The sequence below is a fragment of the Pseudopodoces humilis genome, chromosome 8 (assembly GCF_049639895.1).
Source record: "Pseudopodoces humilis isolate 2021_Gansu_Grassland_sample_001 chromosome 8, ASM4963989v1, whole genome shotgun sequence".
NCBI classification, from domain to species: Eukaryota; Metazoa; Chordata; class Aves; order Passeriformes; family Paridae; genus Pseudopodoces; species Pseudopodoces humilis.
The window spans coordinates 20,770,338-20,778,043 of NC_142207.1; positions in this window are offsets into that span (position 1 = coordinate 20,770,338).

The window sequence follows — 7,706 nt, forward strand, 5'->3', positions numbered from 1 at the left end:
CAGTCAGTCTGCAAGAACCATGTGAACTTGTGGCTCATTGACAGCACTGCAGGGGCTCCCACAGTGCATGACACTGATTTATCTGTAGAGAGAAAATAGAGTACAGCCAGGTGATGCATTATGCCTTTCACTTGAAAAAAATACCACAAATTAAATTATTTCCATTTGCTGCACAAATATTTTCGTATCAGCTGGGTAAGATAATATTTACTAAAGTACAGCTTTCATATCTGAGTTTCCACGTGCTCACTGCAATTTGGGCTTGGCCTTCTGACACTTTCAGCAAGGTGTTAAGCTTGTTTCAACTGCAGAAAATGCAAATTTTCCATTTGCCTCAACCAGTGTGGATTTTAGACACATATAAATTACTTTCAGAGTTTGGGCACAATGCCCATTTTTCACTGCTTACTTTATTTTGGGAACATGAGTGGTACAGCCAAAATAATGAAAACCAATTATATTGCCTTGTAAATTATAGTAGTTGAAAAATAAAATTAAGGTAATGTAACAAAATAAGGAGTGGTAAAAGATAAACAACCTACTGTAAATATTTTGGCCACTGCACTCTAAACTGTATTTAAATCAAAACATGATTTTAGAGTGAAAATTTTCTTTTCTTATTGCTATGTCCTAAGTTGTAGAATCCTGTTTTCCAGACATTCCGAGGTGAAAGATGTGGAGAGTGAGAGGATACACTCTTGCCCTGAGAAATGTGTCTTAGAGACTTTGGTACAGGGCTTGGATTGTTCCACGATTTGTGCCCTTTTCTTTCATCCTTTTCCACGGCCTGAAAAAAGCTGGAAATGCTTAGGCCAAATTTTGTCTTTAATGTGCAATTGCCCATGTGACTTTAGAGGGGATATGATTAGTCTAGAATTTTATACAGAAATGAAACTTCAGCTTTGAAAATGGGAACAATGACTTAAAAGCACAGCTGAACCTCATGCTGAGACACTTAACTGATGCATGGAAAGTCATAATAACAGCAATGAAAGATGTCCAGTATAGATATATTTCTGGGAGTGGTACTTAAATTAACTGTTGTGGAAAGTTTTGCTTCAGAATGAGGAAATATCTGGTCCACACCACTTAGAATGGATTGCTATACCTCCTTAAGAGGAAAGACAGGTGAGAAACACCTCACTTGCATTCTGACATGACATTTCCTAAAGGTATATATAGGTCTACTGACATTAGGCAATGAATTCAATTTAGGTGTCTTCAGGAGAAAATGTTCCAACTCACATTATGAAGCAGCAACAGAACAAAGAATTTCATTGCCCTGAGAGCTCCACTGCTCTCCAGAGGGAAGGCATGGCAAGAACAGTGAGCTCTGCTCCACCTTTATTGAGCAGCCTGGATCCAGCAGACAAACAACACTGGGACCTTGGGACTATGCTTTGGTCACTGATGTCTGCCACTGGTCACTGCTGTCACTAACCCATGTTCAGTACATTACCTTGCACATGGTTCACCACCATTTAGCTGTGTATTTAGTGTTGCAAGACTGGATATCCTTTTACAAAGCTGAAGCCTAATCCCGTTTGCTCTGTAGGAATGTAATCAGACCTATTTACTCATGTAAAAGTGTCTTTTTCTTTGCAGAAGTCCTGGAACAGAATTCTTCACACAGCACAAAGAGCTTTTATGTTCTCCTATAGAATTTTAACAATTGCATCAGGCAGTTTCTTTCCCTTTCTGAGGAATGGAAAAATGCAAAATGTCCAAATCCCAAAATGTGCCCCATTAAGCATGAAGAAGTGAAAGTTTTTTATGCATTTACTATCTCCCATCTTAATTACTAAAAAAAGTAATAATTTACTTTCTTTAGCTTCACATGCTGTTTTAACAACACTGAAGTTGCTAATAAATACCTACTGCTCAGCCTTATAAATCAGTCACTACTGTGTCTAAGTGTAAGGATGCATGTATGTACAGGTGGATGTGGCATTCATGTATTAATATTCCAATTCATAGGAAGAAATTTACACAATAAAATCCTCCCCAGTTAATTCCACTTAGAAATTTATCACAAAGCTGCAATGAAATATCCAGAGTTCTGCCAGCAATGCAATAATAATCACATATTTGCAAGGCTGCCGCAAAACAACACAATCCATACTTGTCCAGAATGTTCAATATTGCGACAAAAAGCACAAACTGTAGTTCAAATATGTCTTCACTATGAATGCATTGGATCATTTACCTTAACAATGTGAACGTGCTCTCATTATTATGTTCAACTTGATTAGTGTGTAGTCTAACATTTAAAAGTGCACTTCAGAGGAAAGAAGGTATGAATGCACGATTGGGCCTAATAAATTGAGCAATGCCATAATGAACTGCGAGAGATCTATAAGAAACTGATAGACACAGGACAGAGACACTCATAACTAGGAAAAAAGCGAGGCAATAGCAAAGAGAGGACAGAGCACTCTCTCCTATGAAACAAAGAAATAGACTGTCAGCGCACCTCAAATTTGCAAAGGCTAAACAGGAAGAGATGGTGTCCCTTTCAGTGTTAACAGTGATAATAAAAATAGCAAGAGTAGGTTTAGTATTGATGCTCTGTAGCAGCATCTGCTGGTTACTACAAGGAGAGCCAGCATCTCCTTCAAAAACTGAGAAGATACCACTGGGTATAGAGGCATGATTTCCCTCATGGTGGACTGGTCACTGGACAGGATGCAGGATTAAGCTCAAGGAAATAAGAGTACAGCCTTGGGTAAATTATGCCACGCCTCAGTCTTTCTGCAAGTAACTTGAAGTTATTCAAGAACCTCAACTGAAAGCACTTAGCATTTTATGGTACTATTCAATCTTCACCACTGACACTTACAAAGAAAGGGAAAACAGAGAAGAGAATATTTGATTCAAGGGAGAAGCCAACACTTGCAGATGTTACCCAAAAAAAGAGGAAATATATTTGTTTGCACAAGAAACAACTTTCCCTCTGGAGGAAAAATGAATAGAAACCACAAACTGTCTGTTCACATGGTATGTCTTGGGCACATAAAGCTGGAGAATGGACTGTGTGGCTACCTTTGTGTGTTGATGAACTAGCACTAGTAAATCCATCCTTTTCGTACTCCAAGCAGTTAATGTAGTTTCCTATATGAACAATCTCCTTTTGCCTGATGGGTAACCCTTTTATTTAGGCCTCTTGGAAGTGGACTAAGTTAGACTGCAGCAAGGCATTTAATGGAGAGGCGGGGGGGTGGGAAATAGAAGAAGTCCATTGTGAAGGACAATGTGGAAGAGCTATTTCAGTTTTAACACTCCTCTTTCAAAAAAAACTTCCTCTGCTAGGTGAAACCCCCAGTGCTGGTGGAGCCAGCTGAGAACGTCTATACATACCAGAGTGTAGAGCACAGCTCTTTCTGAAGAGGTTACTGAATCACAGAATCACTAGGTTGGAAGAGACCTCCAAGATATAACAAGCAGTTGTGGTGAAATGCCTCAGCCCTCCCCAAACTCTTGTACTGTAACATTCTGCTTCTTCAGTATTGTCATATTGCTTTCAGAACCTGACCTAATCTGAACCATTTTCTTATGGCATATCACATTTGAAGAAATAGGGCCAAACCATCGTTCCTCAGACTGATAACAAAATCTACTCTTTATATACTGCCCATATGTTTTTGGCTGAATATACCTGCAAACTGCCTAAATATCTAAAAACATCCCTACTTAACAGAAATTAATTTTTTAATGGTTGAAAGTAAGCAAGAAATCCCAAATAAAATCCTACTATAGCATCCTTTCTGACACTCCTTATAAATGGGTGTGGCTTTCTCTATTGAAAAGAGGAATGCAAAAGCCTTCTCAGGCACATCATGATTCTTAGGACATCCTGTGCAGGGCGAAGGGTTGGATTGGATGCTTCTGATGGGTCCCTTCCAACTCAGCATATTCTGATTCTATGAGTATAGTACGGGTCTAAAGAGAAGCTGCAAAGTACACTGCAGCAAATCTGGCATATGATATTGGATATTAATTAATATAATATAATATAATATAATATAATATAATATATAATGAATATAATATATAATATAATATATAATTAATATAATATAATAAGATAATTCTTGCAAAACAAGACTGAGGGTGCATTTGTTAATGATAAAGTAAAACAACAAGTTCTAAGGGTTCCATGATATTTCTTCTTTCTAAATTATCATAATATTTGAATATGTCATCAGTTCCTTGGGGAGAAAAAACTCACAATCAAACCAAACAAGTAGAGACCCAGGTATTCTTCCTGCCAAACAATTGGTGGAGTTTTGGGTTGAGTCAACCTTCTGTTTTGTTACGCACAACTAGAGCTTTAGATTTCCTTGTGGCCCTCCATTTTTGCATAGTTGTTGGATGGAGGCAAACTCAGGTGGTCAAGTAACCATGACTGCAGCATGTAACTATGCCTCTGTGCCCTCTACTGCACTGTGGCACTTGGGATCTTTCAGCTACAATGCTCTGGGGTCTATGGCTGCAGCTATATTGTGTCTGCTCTCACCAAGCTCAGTTTTTATGACTCACAGAAACTCATGTGTGTGTGAATTATTGGTTTTTCAATTGACAGTGAGGGAGCAAAAAATTATCTACAAAATAAAAGCTTAGCTACTTACATTATAGTCTCACACATTTTACCATGTGTTTACTGTCAGAACGTGTTGTAGTTAATATCTGAATTTCTGCCAGACTGCTGACAGACAGAATATGATCTATTTTAAGATTTTTTTTTTTTGTTTAGTTACAACTACTAGTCTGTAAATACTGTGTGCAATAATAGAAACATTAATTTGACATAGCTATATGTTTCAAAAACGTTTATAATTTCCTTACATTTTTCATTCTCTTTGCAATTCCAATTAGAAAATGCATGATCATTGATGCCTGGAGTTGCTACAGCATATTTTAAAATACAAAAATTATAAGAAATATTTAGTTCATTGCTGTTGTTCAAATGGTGCTTTGTTGTCTAGTAACTTTAGATTTACCTATAGTTCCTCTTAAAATCAAACACAAACCTGAAATCTCTACACACACCATGACAAAGGACACCAAAGAAAATCAGAGCAAGGGAGCACAGTGGAAATCTGATAAACTTTTCCAGCTAGTTACAGGCTTATATGTCTGTAAGGCAAACAAAAGTAAATTAAAGAGCTCTAGATTCAAACCACAGTAGAACTTTTTTTCCCCTAAGTTTCACAGTACAATTTCTTCATCCCCCAGGTTTTACACAGCATGTTTATACTTTTAAAACTTCAAAATGATCCATATACTGAAGGGGATTTAAATAGTATGCACAAGGGCTCCTCTATCCTATTTCTTGTTTGTATCTCATGGAGCCAAATTCTTTAAATGACAACATCAAAATCATTACATTCTACTGCCTTTGCAGTTTTCTCGTATTCCCCTGCCTGTTTTGGAGCATACTGTGAGATAGCTTTAGATTATGTAATGAACATCCTTAAACCAAAAAAATACCATTCAAAGGGGACCCTTTATCTTCATTGTCTCTGCTAGGGTGTCAGTCATACATCCATCCCATTTAAAAACATTGAACATTATTAATTTTTATTGTTTTTAGTAGAGCTCTATATGGAAGATTCATTTTCTGCCTTGATTCCTTTAAACTTACATGTGCTAAAGGAGAATACATGTACTTTTCCAGGATGGCAAAACACAGCCATGAGAAATCTTAGTCTCTAGTCAGCCCTATTCAAGTCTTTTTTTCCCCTTCACTGAGCTTTGCATAAAGCTAACCCAAACCCACATGGATTTCTATAATATCCAAAAAGAATGACAATGACTGATGTGATGTAGGTGGAAACTGCCTGAAGAAACCTAAATTGTAACAGGAAAAAAAAATTGACATTTTAGATTTTAAATGTTACACAGTTTTTATAAAGCCTCAGTCAATTTATTTTATTTATTCTAATGAAGAGCATTACAACTGCTTTACTGCACTGAAGCAAGCATCGATCACACCATTAATCACACCTTGTGAATAGTCACAAATCAAGTTCTAACAGCAAGCACTGAATCAGGAGCAATGAAGCATAAACTCCTTCACAATTTATGATCTCTCCAATTGCATCTTTTCAACCATTAAATTGCAAGATACCATAAATTTTTATCTTCTTCACTTCAGTCACATTATTGATTCTGCCTTGTGAAATATCGAATAGCTGTAAATCTAGGCTATTGAATTAAATTTAAAGTCTTGACTTCAGAAAAGAAACCCAACACACTGCCATGGCTGTTAATTTACACTGAGGAACAAATGATAGAAACATTAAAATTTAAATGGACAACAGGGATTTCAAAGAGCCACAGTTCTGTCAATCCTAGTCCTTGTCAACCTTGAGGGTTTTTCTTTTAGCCAAATTTTAGATCACAAAGTGTAATAAAATAAAAGCTTCAGGTGGATGCAGAACAGATAATTCTTGCAAACAAGTAAATGATTAAGAGGGTAAATCAAAGCTACTGAATAAATGCTTAGGTTTTAATAACTTCACTGAATTCAGCACAATCTACCTAATTACAAGGCTGAGGTGCTATAATACAAATAAAATTGGCATACTGTACATTTGGCATAAGTACATTTTTACTTCACTTTACCAGTGAAAAGATCAGATCCCTTAATATGCCCACAAGATTCTAGAACATCATAGGCCAGTTCTTCCAAGAACAGTGCATCCATCAGAAATGAATAGGAAGACCCCCCACAGTGAAAGCCTTTATTAATTAGTGGGAATGATATACGCAGATATAAGTAGAAGCTCCCAAGGGACTGGAAGGATATAAAAGTAGAGCTGGAAAATAAGTATTGGAAGAAAACACAGGGTGTTACCTAAATTTCCAGGGTAGTGGTGGAGAAGAGGGAGTTTCGTGGAGTTGTGGGTTGTTCCTGTGCAAGTGATGTCTAGCCAATGCCAAATGCCAGGTGCTGGCTGCTGTTGCTCTACATGCCCCAGTTTTCTGGGTGCCTAGACAAGCTCACAGTCCTCACCCAGACCCTAAGGTATTTCTCCCTCCTGCTCCAGGAAAACTGGCTTGGTCCCCTCCAGACCCATTGCCTTCAAGGTGAAGGCCTTATGCCAGCGTGACCAAACTCTCTTCCACCGTTTCCATCCCCAGCAAGAGGAGCCCCTGCCTGACACTGAATGTGCTGCTGGGTGCCCCACTTACTATCCTCCAAGTCCCTCCTGCATGGACCACAAAGCTGTCCTCAGCACAGGCTCAGAAATACATCATCTATTACACAGTTTACAAGATTCAAAGGCTGAAATTGGTTTTCTGGTGCATGGCTTAAGTAAATCCCCACCCCTTAGAAAAAGGCCATAAAGCTATTTGCCACTGGGGAGAGCAGAAGCAGAGCAGACAGAGGCAAGGTCTCATCTCTTTCTGAGCCTCCCACATCACCCTAACCAGACACAGTCTTTGTTTCTGTATGGTAGAAATGGAACAAAGGATTTTTTCCCTTCCAGGGAGCCAGCAGCAGGAAGGCCCCACAGCCACCCACCATAGCTGTATGGGAGAAAGGACAAGGGACTGGCTGGTGAAGGAAACAGAACAGAGAACATGAGCAAGGCAAGAGCTGGCAAGGCAGGTAGGCCTCTCCCCTCTCCAGGTGTGCAATGGGGAATTTCATGTCCAAGAGCAATTCCACATCAGGACCACTGCCTGGAGCAAGCTCC